Here is a 15696-nt window from a genome sequence, read left to right as displayed (position 1 = left end):
CTTTAATGGTCACCAAAGTTTTCATTGTAGCCAGATAGGATCTTTTAGTTGTGCCTCTTCAGAAGAAGAGGCAACAGGAAAGAGGATAGACAGGGAAGGGGAGATCTCGTTCATCTCCCTGAGCAATGAAGTTGATGGGGAGAGGGATTTTTAGGAAAGGAAGGGTAAGTAATTCAAATAACATAAAAAAGGGAAGGGGGTACATGAGGACTTGTTGTGTCCTCATAGGCCTAGGGAAGGAGAAGGATTAGGAAGTCATAACCCTGGCAGGGAAGCTTTGGGGTTGCTCCTGCTTGACTAAGGCATGACCCCCAAGGGTCATGGTGACTAAGAGTGCTGACTGTCTAAGAGAAATCAATGGGACAATCAGAACTATAACTCCATGCAATGGGGCAGAACCAGGACTGGATCAGCCTGTTGGTAGAGCTGGTTGGTAGAGCTGGTTTAGTTGGCAACACTAAAGAGGGGAAGGGGGTTTCCCTGTACATACGCAAATCATTTCAGACTCCTGGGTTTAGCCTCCCTTCCAGCAGATGGAGACAGAGAAAGTTTCGCAGACACCACCACATAACCTGGTGTGCTACCTGCAGTCCCTCAGTATTTCTCTGTCTCCAGCAGATGGAGGAAGTGCAAAATCTGCAGTTCTGTACCTAGAAAATAAAAAAAATATAGATAGATAGGAAAGGAAGAAAAAGAGAAGGAGATTTTCCTCCCAGGAGGATGGCAGGTCCTGGTGGGCCCATCCCTCCTGGTTGTAGAGGTGGACAAGCAGGGGTTGGGGACCCTTGATTGCTCGCTGAATCACACCAGTGGTGAAAGCTGGTGGTCCAGTTCCGTCACCTCCAGGAGGATTAGGAGAAGCCTCTGCTACCCTTCAGCAGGGAAGTTAACAATTTATTTTTGTCTGTTTTATAAAGTTTAAAAAAAAAAGTTTTGGAGTTAAAAAAAAAAAAGGACAGGAGAGAGTGTGTTTATTTTTTCTTCTTGTCTTTCTGTCGGTGGGGGCAGAGTAAGGTAAGCAGAGCAAGGGGCTCCCATTTTGCGGTTCTTCCACTGCCTTTTCCTCTCCGGACATATGCCGCGCAGTCGGGGTCAGGCTGGGCCATGCCACACGGGTGCCAATGCACCGCATGTGGAGAGAGTAGCTCGCATCTCTTCAGGACTGACCGCTGTTTCCGATGCCTCTCTGGTGGGAAGGGTACATCGGGCGGGACTGCAACAGCCTCTTCAAGGCAGAGCAGGCCTGGTAGGTCTGCAGCTGTGATGGAGGAGGCCAATGATCCATTCCTGCTGAGCACGGGAATGGCGGCCATATTGAAAACGTTTGCGGCTGCTTCGGAAGCAGAGGCAGGGGGAGAGAATCTCCCACCAACGCTTTTCCCAGCGATTTTCAGCCCCGAGGAGGCCCGGGGGGGGGGGGGCAGTAAGGGGAGGATCAAGATCTTCTGAAGGAAGATTCTTATGGTTCCTCTCCTTTCTCCCCGGAGTTTATTCTTTTGATGCACGAAGCTTTTTTGGCCCGGGAGGCTACAGGGCAGTGATCTCCCCAGCAGAGGACGTCAGAAGCTCCACCCATGAAGAGGTCCAAGTTTTCAGGGGCCTCTGGGGTCACAAGGATTTGGAGAGTCCTTGGTCCAACTGCACAAGGGGCTACCGATAAAGGTTCCTCCGAGGAGTCCGATCGGGGTTGCCATCTGGGGATGGTCCTCCTGACACTGATCCTTCCTGGGATGTGCAGGATCTGGATGAGGACCCAGGCATGATCCCAATGATGGAAGGGAATGATGCCAAAATGGTGCATCTGTTTCAAAAGGAGGAACTGGGACCCCTGATCCCGCATGTCCTGGCGGAGTTAGGGATAACTGTTCCTCAGGAGGAGTCTGACCAGGAGGCAGTGAATCTGGTCATGGCTGGCTTACATGGTCCAAACAAGACCTTCCCTTTTCATAAGTCAGTTAAACAGTTGGTGGTCAGAGAATGGGATACTCCGGAGACTGGCCTTAAGGTTAGCAGAGCTATAGATAAGATGTATCCTTTGCCCGATGACAATCTGGAGCTCTTAAGGGTTCCGAAGGTGGATGCCTCCGTCTCAGCAGTTACAAAAAGGACCAACATTCCAGTTGCTAGCACTGCAGCTTTGAAGGATTTATAGGATAGGCAGCTCAAGGTGCACCTTAAGAAGATTTTTGAAGAGTCTGCTCTTGGCATCCATGCTGCTGTGTGCAGCAGTTTTATGCTTCGGGCTGGGCTGCGACGGGTGCAGCAGTTATAAGATAACAAAGCTATGTCGCCCTCAGATTCTAAGCAGGTAGAGCACTTGGAGGTGGTGGTTGCTTATGATGCCAATGCATTGTATGACCTCATCCACACTTCTTCCAGGACGATGATGTCAGCGGTCTCGGTCAGGAGGCTTCTTTGGTTGCGAAACTGGTCGGTGGTCGTTTCGTCGAAGGCTCATCCTTTCAAGGGTAAGCCTTCTTTTTGGAGAAGACTTGAAGCAGCTGATAAAGCTTCTGGGGGTAATAAAGTTCACAAACTGCTGGAGGACAAGCCTATAGGACCCAAAGGGTTTTTTCCGATGCGTTCTTGATTTCGGGGGCAAAGGCGTTTCTGACAAGGCAGAGCTCCGGGTGCCGTCCAGAGGCAGACCTTGGAGAGGTCACAGTCCTAGAACCAGTTATTTCAAGGCCATAGGATGAGCAGAGAGGGCTTCAACCAAGGTAGTGGCAGAGCCAAGCCCGCGCAATGAGGCGAGGCCAGCCCACTCCTCAGTCCCAGTCGTCAGAGGTTGCTTGACTCAATTTTACGAGGTGTGGGCCAAGATCACGTTGGACCAGTGGGTTCAAAGCGTGATAGGACAAGGCTATGCTTTAGAGTTTGCTCATCAACTAAGCCTGTTCATGGTATCTCCTTGTGCCTCGGTGGAAAAGAAGCTGGTCATGCAACAAACCATCCAACGTCTGCGAATGCTGGGAGCCATTGTTCCCATCCCCCAGGAAGAGAAAGGGACAGGCTGTTGTTCCATTTATTTTGTGGTCCTGAAAAAGGAAGAAACGCTCCATCCAATTCTGGACTTGAAGAAAGTGATTGTAGCTCTCAAAATTCCCCAGTTTCAGATTGAAACTCTGCAGTTGGTCATCGCAGCGGTGCGAAGCGGAGAGTTCCTGGCTTCCTTATATCTAACAGAAGCGTACCTGCACATAGGGATCCATCCGGATCATCAAACATTTCTCCGGTTCATGATCCTCGGGAGGCATTTTCAATTTTGCGCCCTTCCACTCGATTTGGTGACTGCTCCAAGGACCATTACCAAGGTGATGGTGGTGGTGGCAGCAGCCCTCAGAAAGGAGGGTGTGCTGGTTCATCCATATCTGAATAATTGGCTCATTCAAGCAAAGTCACAGGACCTTTGGAGGCAGGCAGTGGAAATGATGTTGCACCGCTTGAAACCCTTGGGTTGGATAGTGAATTTGTCCAAGAGCCATCACTCCCCCTCACAGGTTCTGGAGTTTTTGGGTGCACACTTCGATACCCAAGTGGGGAAAGTGTTTCACACGGAGGAGCATATTGTCAAGTTGCAGTCTCAAGTAGTACATCTATTGGAGACCTGAGTGCCCAGGGTCTGGGATTACTTGCATGTCCTCGGCTCCATGGCATCTACCGTGGAACTGGTTCTGTGGGCATTTGCTCATATGAGACCTCTACAGAAGGCATTGCTATCACAGTGGGATCTGATATCAGAACAGTATCATCTTCCCCTGCCACTTACAGAGTCAGCCAGGTCCAGTCTTTTGTGGTGGCTTGGTTGAAACCATTTGTGCTGCAGGGTGGACCTGGAGGTTCCACAGTGGATGGTGGTGACTCCGACACCAGTCTCTCCAATGGGGGAGCCGTGTGTCATTCCCAGTCTGTGCAAGGCCAATGGTCGCAGAGAAAGTGTCTTGGTCCATCAATTGCTTAGAGACATGAATAGTTCAGTTAGCTCTGCAGGAGTTTTTACCTCTTATGCGCAAGAGGTAAAATGTGACAATGTGATGACGATGGCCTACATCAACCGCCAGGGTGGTACCAAGAGTCGAGCGATGGCTCAGGAAGCAGAGATGCTGATGCACTGGGCAACACAGCATCTGGCCTTGATAGTGGCTTCTCACATAGTGGGGTCCGATAATGTGCAAGCAACAATTCTATCCCAGAGAATGGGAACTATCGGAGGAAGCAATGCCCCTAATTACTTGCAGATTGGGCATACTGCATATGGATCTAATGGCAATTCATCGGAATGCCAAGGCACTACATGTCTTCAGTTGTAGAAGAGAGTGTGGAGCGGAAGGGGTCAACACCCTGGTTCTTCCTTGGCCACGCAACATCCTGATCTACATGTTTCCACCATGGCCTCTGGTGGGCAAGATTGTAAGAAGAATAGATATCCATCCAGGAAATGTAATTCTTGTGGCTCTAGAGTGGCCACGGAGACCTTGTTTGCAGATTTTGATCAATCTAGCAGAGGACGACCCGTTGAGACTGGGACATCTGTCAAAGCAGCTACATCAGAGCCCCATATTTTCAGATCAAGCGGCTCGCTTTGTCTAGCGGCTTGGCTTTTGAGAGGGGGCAATTAAGGAAGAAAGGATATCCTGAGGATGTAATTTCTACACTGTTGCAGACTTGAAAGACTTCCACATCCTTGACATATGTCAGGGTTTGGAGAATCTTTGAGTCTTGAGGTACGGAACAAGGGGTTGATTCTTGGCGAGCATCGGTGGTGCAGATTTTGGGTTTTTTTGCAGAGAGGCCTTATGAAACGTTTGTCCTTCAGCTCCCTGAGAGTGTAGGTGTCAGCCCTGGGCTGTTTTAAAGGCAAGGTTCATGGAACAACTCTAGCTGCGCATCCAAATGTGGTATGTTTTCTCCAAGGGGGAAGCACTTGCGCCCCCTGTTCGTAAGGTGTACCCTTCTTGAAGCCTTAACTTGGTCCTCAAGGGCATGTCTGCGACGCCGTTTCAGCCTCTTAAAAGGGCCACAATAAAAGAGATCTGACTTTGAAGGTAGTTTTCTTGGTGGCGATTTGTTTGGCCAGAAGGATATCAGAATTTCAAGCCTTGTCATGTAGGGAGCCTTTTCTGCGGATTTCAGATTCCGGGGTCTCTTTGCGGATTGTTCTGTCTTTTCTGCCGAAGGTGGTTTTGGCGTTCCACTTGAGTCAGTCAGTGGAGCTTCCAATTTTCCCAAAGCTGGAGGTTGGTGCGCTTCATGCAAAAAAATTAAGGCATTTGGATGTCAGAAGTGCGTTGTTATGGTATCTAGAGGTCACTAACAGTTTCAGATTGTTGGATCACCTTTTTGTGCTATGGAGTGGTGCGAAAAAGGGTCAGAAGGCTTCAAAAGCCACTATTGTCTGTTGAGTGAAGGAGGCCATTGGTTCCACATACATCTGTAGTACTCGTCCTATCCCGGAAGGGTTAAGGGCTCATTCTACCCAGTCCCAGGCAGCCTCCTGGGCAGAATATCAGCTAGTTTTGCCGCAAGAGATATGCAGGGTAGCTACTTGGAAGTCTCTGCATACCTTTGCCAGACGCTATCAGTTGGACGTCCAGGGGTTTCGATGAAAGCATACTTCGAGTGGGACTCTTGCAATCCCACCCCGGTTAGGGAAGCTTTGGTACATCCCAGGAGTCTGGACTGATCTGGATAAATACAGGGAAAGGAAAATTGGTTTTATCTATTAATTTTCATTCCTGTAGTACCACAGATCAGACCAGTCTCACCCAATGGGGGAGAGGAGATTTGGAGAGTCTACTTGATCTGTTATTGTAGTGATTCTGAAGAATAGCACAGGTTTCTTGTTAGTCCTTACAATTAAAGTTCCAAAATTTGAGAGTTATTCATTATAAGTTTTCCTCTTTCCTCTGCTCGCTCAGGGAATATTACTTCATTAGTTTATTAAAAGTTTTTGCTGTTCTAGCTTGGGTACTTAGTAATTCTGAGGGACTGCAGGTGGCACACCAGGTTATGTGGTGGTGGCTGCAAAACTTTCTCTGTCTCCATCTGCTGGAAGAAAGGCAAAACCCAGGAGTCTGGATTGATCTGTGGTACTATAGGAACAAAAATTAGCAGGTAAGAACCAATTTTCCTTTCTTGTTCCCATTGAAAACAAATTAAATTTCTAAATTACTTCCTACTGCAGGCTCACTTTTCTAAGCTTCAGATTACATCCGTGATTGTCCTCTGCCACACTTCCTGCCTTTTGGACACCACTAGAGAATCCAGTCCAATGCATTGTGGTGTTTTTAGTTCTGCTTGTTTCACTTACAATCAGCATTCTGGGTACTAGACTTTGGTTTAAGCAAGAGTTTTAATACTCCTGCTTTTGCAACCATTGTAGCATAATCATTTCCCAATAGGGTCAGATGACAGGGCTTTTAACTCCCCAACCCAAATGACAAGAAATGACCACCCTCACCTTTAGGCTCAGACTCTGTATCATGATCTTAAGCAGTTATAGGTACAAAATGCATCAGGCAGGGTGCCAAAAAGCCAGGACAGGCTCAATGCTTCCCTTTAGAGACTGAGTGGAATAAATCATTGCTACTCATCTGAACCCTGAGGTCCCAGCCACAATCCCACTGCCCCCTCTATCTGTCTTTGCACTGACTCCCAATCTATCTACACACTCACTTTAAATACGTAATAGCAGTAGTGAGAAATTGATCTTTAAGATAATTCAGTTGTTAAACTAATAACCCTCCACCCCCAATAAACCTCTCCCTTTGTCATTCTGGTTTTAATTCATTCCTCAAGAGACATTTGTGTTTAAAGATTTTGGAAGCTCCTCCTATTGAAACACTGCTACCAACTGGAAATTAGGGGCACTGCTGTGCTGTCCCACATCAGAGTCCCAGGCAGGTGTTGCACTAATATGCGCAAAGCATGAAGATGGCACAGACAGCTGAAAGGTGGAGCTTCATCAGAGCCCCATAAAGGCATCACACTGGTACATGTAAAGCATGAATACAGCATATTTAGCTGAAGAAGGGATTCAAGGAGAGAGAGCAATGCAGTTATCTGTGTAAACATGTAACAATCAACATATGTTAGTATACAAAAGAAATATATTCTACTAGTAAGAAGATCAAAAGTTCCTGCATGAATGGCAACAGCATGGCTTTGAATTGTTAGTGATTTTGTATTTTTTTTAAAATAAATGTCATTATTGGATTTTAACAGACAAAAGAACAAAATTTACAATGACAAAACATGATAGCAGGCAACACCGCTAACCTTCCCACCTGTGACGGGGTCACTATGCCAGTCTGAGGAGGTAGAATAAAGCCAAGAACAAAAACTCCCTGGAACCAAAGTTCTAGAAGGAGGGGGAAGAAAACCCAGGTGACACAGAGTCAAGGATATACACTGGTGGCTTCCCCTGTAACCACAGAGACAAACACACAGGTGTGGGAGGTTAAGGGTGGGTCTTCCCCGGAGCCAATCAGCTGGCAGAGGCGGAGGAGTTACAGAGTATAAAAGAGACTCCCTAACCCAGCAGAGTCAGTCTCCTGCTGGGGTCTGAAGGAGAAGGACCATGCTACATGCTGCTCTGCAAGACTGGAACGTTGGTGCTCCTGCTAAGATGGATGACTGGTGTGACTTCCAGGAAGTTTTTGAGTGGTCAGGAAAGCTCGTTCAGGGATTGGACCCTGGAACTGACGCAATTGGCGATGTACGGACCGGTGAAAGCATCACACAACCCAAACCCTGAGTCTCCCCACCTACCACCCGTCACAACAGGAGCTGCAGAAAGTAATACACAGGTAACATCCTTAAATAAAAATGTCAACTAGCAGATGGCGTAGAGGTATCCACTGGCAGAGCATGTGTGTACCACCTTTGCAACGCAACTCGAAGTTGCTTAATAAATGGTTCTCATATCATAGGAAAGGCAAATTTCCTGCCTCTCATCGTCATAGTCAAGGACTGATATACCAAGTTTAAAAGATTCAACATTTCTGCAAACCAGAAGTCAAACGTCGCTACATCACTCTGAATCCACTTATGCAAAATACATTTTCGAGCAATGCATGACCCTTGATCAGGAGTTTGCAGGCGATTACAACTCACTTAGGGGTAGATTTTTAAAAACGGCGCGTTTGCGTACTTTTGTTCGCGCTCCAGGCGCAAACAAAAGTACGCTGGATTTTAGTAGATACGCGCGTATCTTCTAAAATCCAGGATCGGCGCGCGCAAGGCTGCCGATTTTGGGCAGCCGGCGTGCGCCGAGCCACGCAGCCTGCCTCCGTTCCCTCCGAGGCCGCTCCGAAATCGGAGCGGCCTCGGAGGGAACTCTCTTTCGCCCTCCCCTCACCTTCCCCTCCCTTCCTCTACCTAACCCACCCCCCCGGCCCTATCTAAAACCCCCCCCTACCTTTGTCCATGGATTTACGCCTCCCGGAGGGAGACGTAAATCCACGCGCGCCGAGACGCAACCCGGGGGCAGTTCCGGAGGGTGCGGCCACGCCCCCGGACCGCCCCAGGCCGAAACCACGCCCCCAAAACGCTGCGTCGATCGGCCCCGCCCCCGACACGCCCACAACAAAAAACCCCGGGACTTACGTGAGTCCCGGGGCTCTGCGCGCGCCGGCAGGCCTATGGAAAATAGGCGCGTCGGCGCGCAAGGCCCTGCTCGCATAAATCCGGGCGGATTTATGCGAGCAGGGCTTTTAAAATCCGCCCCTTAATTTATAAAGATTCCCAGAACACAAACAGAAGCACTCACAGGGACCATATACTCCAACAATGTAGACAAATACTGCAATACAAATTCCCAAAAAATATAACTTGGGGGACACTCCCAGAGCCCAAGACTTAAAGATGCATGGGCCCCAGAGCATTTAATAGTGAAATTCAAAATTCACCAGTACTTCATAGACCCTTCATTGTGAAACAAACATATATGACTATTATATAAAAGACGGTTTTGTCTACTTATTAGTAGAAAAAGTGGTCTTTTCCAGACCTTGTCTTAAGTTATAAGCATTGGTCATACGAATGTGTTTTTTTGAAGAATTTTTCTGTATACAATTTAAGAATAGAAAGTATGATAACTTAACCTAAAACTCCTCTTGTTCTTAAAGGAGAGCTGCCCAATACTGCCAGCACTGTTTCAGTGTTTCAGTTCCTTAGAGCAGTAGAGTGACTATCTTATTTATCCTTTCACAGAGTATTTCACTTGCGAAGATGTCAGCTGAATAAAACAAGCTAGATCCTTATAAGTGCCAGTATGAAAGTTAGCTTTTAATTTGGTGGTTGTGCTGTGCTGAGCTGTGTCACTCCTAGAAATGACAGCATTGCTGATTGGAAAAATTCTTCATAAAAACACATTCGTATGACCAATGATTATAACTTAAGGCGAGGTCTGGAAAAGACCACTTTTTCTACTAATAAGTAGACATTACCGTCTTTTATATGATAGTCATATATGTTTGTTTCACAATGAAGGGTCTATGAAGTACTGGTGAATTTTGAATTCCACTATTGTTTGATTGACTATTCACCCTTCAGTTTCATTCCCCCAGAACATTTAAGACACTGCGGAGAAGAAATAAGTTTCATCTGATATGCCCTATTAGGAGAGATAATTAACCTGTGAATCACCCGTAAATATTGTTCCTGCAACACAACTGGTGGAATAGCTTTATAGAAATCAGCAATTCCATATTTAAAAAAATCATCATCCTCAAGCTCCAACCCCAAATCCAAATTCCACAACTCTGCTAATATTATATATTAATATAATTAATAATATAATTAATATTAATATTAATAATATAATTAATATATCTGCTAATATGATTGCCAAAATCATGAAGAAAGTTGTTAACAGACAACTTACAGAATTTCTAGATGAAAATAACATCCTCACCTCAAACCAATTCGGATTTCGTAAGACCATGAACACCGAATCGCTATTAACCTCATTATCAGACACTATTATCTTTAATCTAGAAAAAGGCCAACCTTGCCTCCTCGCTCTCCTGGATCTCTCATCAGCTTTTGATACCGTAAACCACCGGTGCCTCCTGCAACGCCTAACGGACATTGGCATTACAGGAGCAGCCTTCAACTGGTTCAAATCGTTTTTGGAGAACAGATCATACAAGGTCAAGATAAATAACAAAGAGTCTCACACCATCGAATCCAAGAGGGGGGTTCCACAAGGATCATCACTCTCTCCGACCCTCTTCAATATTTATCTTCTCCCGCTCTGTCAACTACTCACCAACCTCAAGCTCAGACATTTCCTATACGCGGATGACATACAAATCCTCATCCCTATAGAAGACTCACTACACAAAGCCATGTCACACTGGAATAAATGTCTGTCAGCTATCAACAACCTACTCACCAGCCTCAACCTGGTTTTAAACACAAACAAAACCGAAATCCTCATTATAGCACCGGAAAACTATGCCTCACCCACACCACCTAACGCTAGCCAACGTCAGGATACCTCCGTGCACTCCACCTCACAACAAGTAAAAGACCTGGGAGTCATCATAGACAGCGGATTCAGCCTCAACAAATTCGTTAATAACACAACAAAAGAATGTTTTTTTAAACTTCAAACCTTAAAGAAACTAAAACCACTCCTCCTATACAGAGACTTCCGCATGGTACTACAAGCTATCATACTCCCAAAACTGGACTACTGTAACGCTCTCCTCATAGGCTTACCAGCATGCACCACCAAACCACTTCAGATGGTTCTAAATGCCTCGGCAAGAATTCTCTCAAATGCCAAAAAAAGAGATCATATCACCCCAATCCTTCATCATCTCCACTGGCTTCCGATTAAATACAGGATCCAATTCAAGTCCTTGATGATGATACATAAGGCCTTATACAACATCGCTCCTCTCAACTTAACGTTTCAAATTCAGCTACACACATCCACGAAACCGACTAGAAGTGCGTATCAGAACAGACTAATCACCCAACCGGCGAAATCCTCTCTGAGGAAACGTGCACTATCCACAGCGGGCCCTTCACTCTGGAACTCGCTTCCTCCAGACCTTCGCCTGGAACCATGCCACGCTACATTTAAAAAGAAACTTAAGACTTGGTTATTCAAACAAGCATTCCCTCAGAGTTAAGAGCAGGAAGAGAGGCTTTACCATTTCTTTTCGCACTTTCCCCAGCCCCTAGCATATAACTTACCGAAGAGAAAAATTATAAATTTTGAATTGTACTTAAGCAAAATTGCTTACCTTGTAATAGGTGTTATCCCAGGACAGCAGGATGTAGTCCTCACATATGGGTGACGTCATCCACGGAGCCCTTAAGCGGGAAAAACTTCTGGCAAGTTTCTAGAAGTTTTAAACTGGCTGCCTGAGGCTACTGAGCATGCCCGGCATGCCATGATATTTCCTGCCACAGGGGTCTCACTCCAGTCTTGTATGTAGCAATAAGCGTAAGCAAAATTATAAGAAGAAAGTCTGAGGCCCAACTCCGCGGGGTGGCGGGTGGGTTCCGTGAGGACTACATCCTGCTGTCCTGGGATAACACCTATTACAAGGTAAGCAATTTTGCTTTATCCCAGGACAAGCAGGATGCTAGTCCTCACATATGGGTGATTAGCAAGCTAGAGGCTGAGTCATTGTCCATGGAGGTAGCAGTGATGCTTTGTTGAAGAAAATGAGTCAGCCGAAGATCACAGCAGAGTGGATGTAGAAGGAGTTGGGATTAAGCTGGAAACAAGTTCTTTAAGACAGATTGTCCATAGGCTGAATCTTGTCGTCCTTCCTTGTCCAAACAATAATGAGCTGCAAAAGTGTGAAGAGAACTCCATGTTGCTGCTTTACAAATGTCAATGATTGGCACTGAACGAAAGTGTGCTACTGAGGTTGACATTGCTCTTACTGAGTGTGCCTTTACTCGCCCTTGGAGAGGAAGGCCTGCTTTTCCATAGCAAAATTGTATGCAATCTGCTAACCAATTGGATAAAGTATGTTTACCCACTGCTTTACCTGGCTTATTTGGGTCATAAGAGACAAAAAGGTGATTGGATGTTCTGAGGGACGTAGTGCGATTCAAGTAATAGGACAACGCACGTTTGCAGTCCAAAGTGTGCAAAGCTCTTTCCCCCTGGTGAGAGTGAGGCCTTGGAAAGAATGTGGGTAAGACTATTGTTTGATTTAAATGGAATTCCGTAACTACCTTAGGAAGGAATTTTGGATGTGTTCGGAGAACCACTCTGTCATGGAGGAACTTTGTATAAGGTTCATAGGTGACAAGTGCTTGTAACTCACTAACCCTTCTAGCTGATGTGATGGCTATGAGGAAAATAGTCTTCCATGTGAGAAATTTAAGATCACAGGAATCAATGGGTTCGAAAGGAGAACGCATTAATCCTGTTAAAACCAGATTCAGGTCCCATTGTGTAGCTGGAGGCCGAATTGGTGGATTAAGATGTGTTAGACCTCTCATGAATCTACTGACGAGAGGTTGTGTGGATATAGGTGCATCTCCTATCTTGTTATGATAAGCGGAGATTGCACTCAAATGTACTCTGATTGACGATGTCTGAAGACCAGAGTTTGAAAGATGGTACAAATAATCTAGAAGAGTAGATGTGGGGCAAGTGAAAGGATCCGTATGATTTTGCTTGCACCAGAACGTGAACCGTTTCCATTTGAAAGAGTAATTTTTCCTTGTGGAAGGTTTGCGGGAAGCTATAAGCACTTGAGAAACATTTGTTGAAAGATTGAGTGGTTGTAGGATTAAGCTTTCAACATCCATGCTGTCAGGGATAGGGACTGAAGGTTGGGATGGCGCAACCGACCCTGATCCTGAGTAATGAGATTGGGAGCTACTCCCAGACGTATTGGATCCCTGACTGAAAGGTCTAGCAGTGTGGGAAACCATACCTGTCGAGGCCAATATGGGGCTATGAGTATCATGGACCCCTTGTCCTGTTGTAGCTTCACCAGTGTCTTGGTGATAAGCGGTATTGGAGGATATGCATATAGTAGGCCTGAGTTCCAAGGGCGAGCAAAGGCGTCCTTGGCTGGTTGGTGCTTCTGTTTGTGCAGAGAACAGAAGTTGGTCACCTTGTGGTTCAGGCGCGACGCAAAGAGGTCTGTTGTTGGCTGTCCCCAACGTTGGAATATTTTGGTCGCTATCGAGGGATTCAGAGACCACTCGTGTGGTTGGAACTGACGACTGAGTCGGTCTGCTAGCACATTTTGAATTCCTGCTAGATAAGTGGCCTGTAGCAATATTGAGTGATTCAAGGCCCAGTCCCAAATTTGCGCAGCTTCTTGACAAAGGAGATACGAGCCCGTACCTCCCTGTTTGTTGATGTACCACATGGCAACCGTATTGTCTGTTTGGATTAACACAGTCTTGTGTGAAAGACAGTCCTCGAATGCATGCAGCGCATAACGTATAGCTCGAAGTTCCAGAAAATTGATTTGATATGTGGCTTCAAGTTTTGTCCAAGTTCCTTGAGTTTGAAGAGAGTTTACATGAGCTCCCCATCCCAAGGTGGATGCATCTGTAGTTAATGTTATCTGAGGGATCGGCTTTTGGAAAGGCAGGCCCTTGCGTAAATTGTCCTTGATTGTCCACCAGTGTAGCGATGAGCGAAGTTGGTGGGTTACTTGGATGGGAGAATGAAGTGGTTGAATGGCTTGGATCCATTGCGACTGAAGAGTCCATTGGGTAAGTCGCATGGCAAGTCGTGCCATCGGAGTGACATGAACCGTTGATGCCATGTGGCCTAGTAAGATTAGAAACTGATGAGCTGTCACTTGCGGTTGTGTGGACATGGAGTACGCCAACTGGGACAGTGTTTGTGCACGGTCTTCTGGAAGAAAAGCTTGTGCAAGGTTTGTGTCTAATTCTGCTCCTATGTATTGGAGTAGATGAGATGGTTGCAGGTGGGATTTTTGATAATTGATGAGAAATCCCAGTTTGTGCAGTACCTGTATTGTGTAATGTAGAGAAGTAAGCGCCCCTTGTTGCGATTGACTTTTTATTAGCCAATCGTCTAGATAAGGGAAGACATGAACACCTTGTTTGTGCAAATGTCCTGCTATTACTGCTAGGCATTTTGTGAATACTCTGGGAGCTGAGGCTAGGCCGAATGGTAGGACTCTGTATTGAAAATGCTGGTGTCCCACCTTGAATCTTAGGTACTTGCGATGAGGTGGGAAAATAGGTATGTGAGTATAAGCGTCTTGGAGATCCAGAGAACAAAGCCAATCCCCCTTTTGTATGAGAGGAAGAATGGTGCCTAAGGATACCATTCTGAATTTTTCTTTCCTTAGAAATTTGTTGAGATTTCTGAGATCTAGAATGGGACGAAGTCCTCCGGTTTTCTTTGGAATGAGGAAATACCGGGAATAGAATCCTCTTCCCTTCTGTGAGTGTGGTACGTGTTCCACAGCTCTTGCTTTCAGAAGAGTAGATAATTCCATTTGTAATTGAGGGATGTGTTCGAGATAGGAGTTTTGTGGTGGAAACTCCTGCGGGGGAGCTGTGAAGTCTAGGTGGTAACCCTGATGAACTATGGATAAGACCCATTGATCTGTGGTGATATTTCCCCAATCGTTGTAAAAGTGGGAAATCCTTCCCCCTACTGGTAAATCTGGAAAGGGGTTTGGTTGGCTCTGTTCTCCGGGACTGCTTTCAAAAGCCAGAGGTGGAAGCAGTTTGGGGCGGAGGCTGTGGCCTTGCAGCTCTCTGCTGTCTCTGCTGAGGGCGCTGTGGAGGCCTTGTAGAGCGTGGTCTTGAGGTCTGGGGGTAATACCTTCTCGGCCTAAAGAAAGGCCGTCTGGTGTCTCGCCGTGGCGGCCTGCGGGCAGGGTGAGTAGGAGTATCATGGGACAACGTAGAGAGCTGCTTTAATGTTTCAGAGTGCTCTCTAAGCTGCGTTACGGCATCTTGTACTTTTGTTCCGAACAAGTTGTCGCCCAGGCAAGGCAAGTCCACTAGTTTATCCTGGACTTCTGGACGTAGGTCCGACGCCTTCAACCAGGCCCATCTTCGAGCACTGATGCCTGAAGCTGCCGTTCTGGAAGAAGTCTCAAACGCATCATACGCCGCTCGCACCTCATGCTTGCCCGCATCCAGACCTTTCTGCACAATCTGTTGTGCTGCCTCCTGCTGCTGTTGAGGTAGAGAGGGTAGAAATTCCTCAATCTGCTTCCACAGGTTTCTTTGATGCTGCGTCATATACAGCTGGTACGCAGCAATTTTTGAATTTAGCATCGCTCCCTGGTAAATCTTACGCCCCATAAGGTCTAGGAATCTGTTATCTTTCCCAGGAGGGATAGAAGCGTGAGTTCTGGACCTTCTTGATTTCTTTTGCGCAGATTCCACAACTAATGAACTGTGTGGTAGTTGTGGCTTCTCAAAGCCTGGGGCTGCTTGGACTAAATACGTAGAGTCAATTCTACGATTAACTCCCGGTGTTGTACATGGGTGCTCCCAAATCCGTTGTTGAAGTTGGAGTAGTACCTCATGTACTGGAATAGCTAGGTTATGTTTTGGGGGATCTACAAATTGTAGAATCTCCAGTGTTTGCTGTCTGTCATCCTTCTCTGCCTGAAGTTGAAAAGGGATGGATTCCGACATTTCTTGAACGAAAGAAGCAAAAGACAAATCCTCAGGAGGGGATTGCTTCTTGGTCTGTGGCGG

General features: G+C 46.4%; 1 protein-coding gene across 1 annotated transcript in view; it reads right to left on the bottom strand.

The window, feature by feature from the left end:
- EFHC2 (EF-hand domain containing 2) overlaps positions 1–15696 on the bottom strand; it is a 161244-nt gene that overhangs the window by 63488 nt on the left and 82060 nt on the right. The gene's annotated exons all lie outside the window — the stretch shown is intronic.

This window comes from Rhinatrema bivittatum, chromosome 5 (assembly GCF_901001135.1).
Source record: "Rhinatrema bivittatum chromosome 5, aRhiBiv1.1, whole genome shotgun sequence".
Taxonomy (NCBI): Eukaryota; Metazoa; Chordata; class Amphibia; order Gymnophiona; family Rhinatrematidae; genus Rhinatrema; species Rhinatrema bivittatum.
This window is presented reverse-complemented; position numbering and strand designations above follow the sequence as displayed.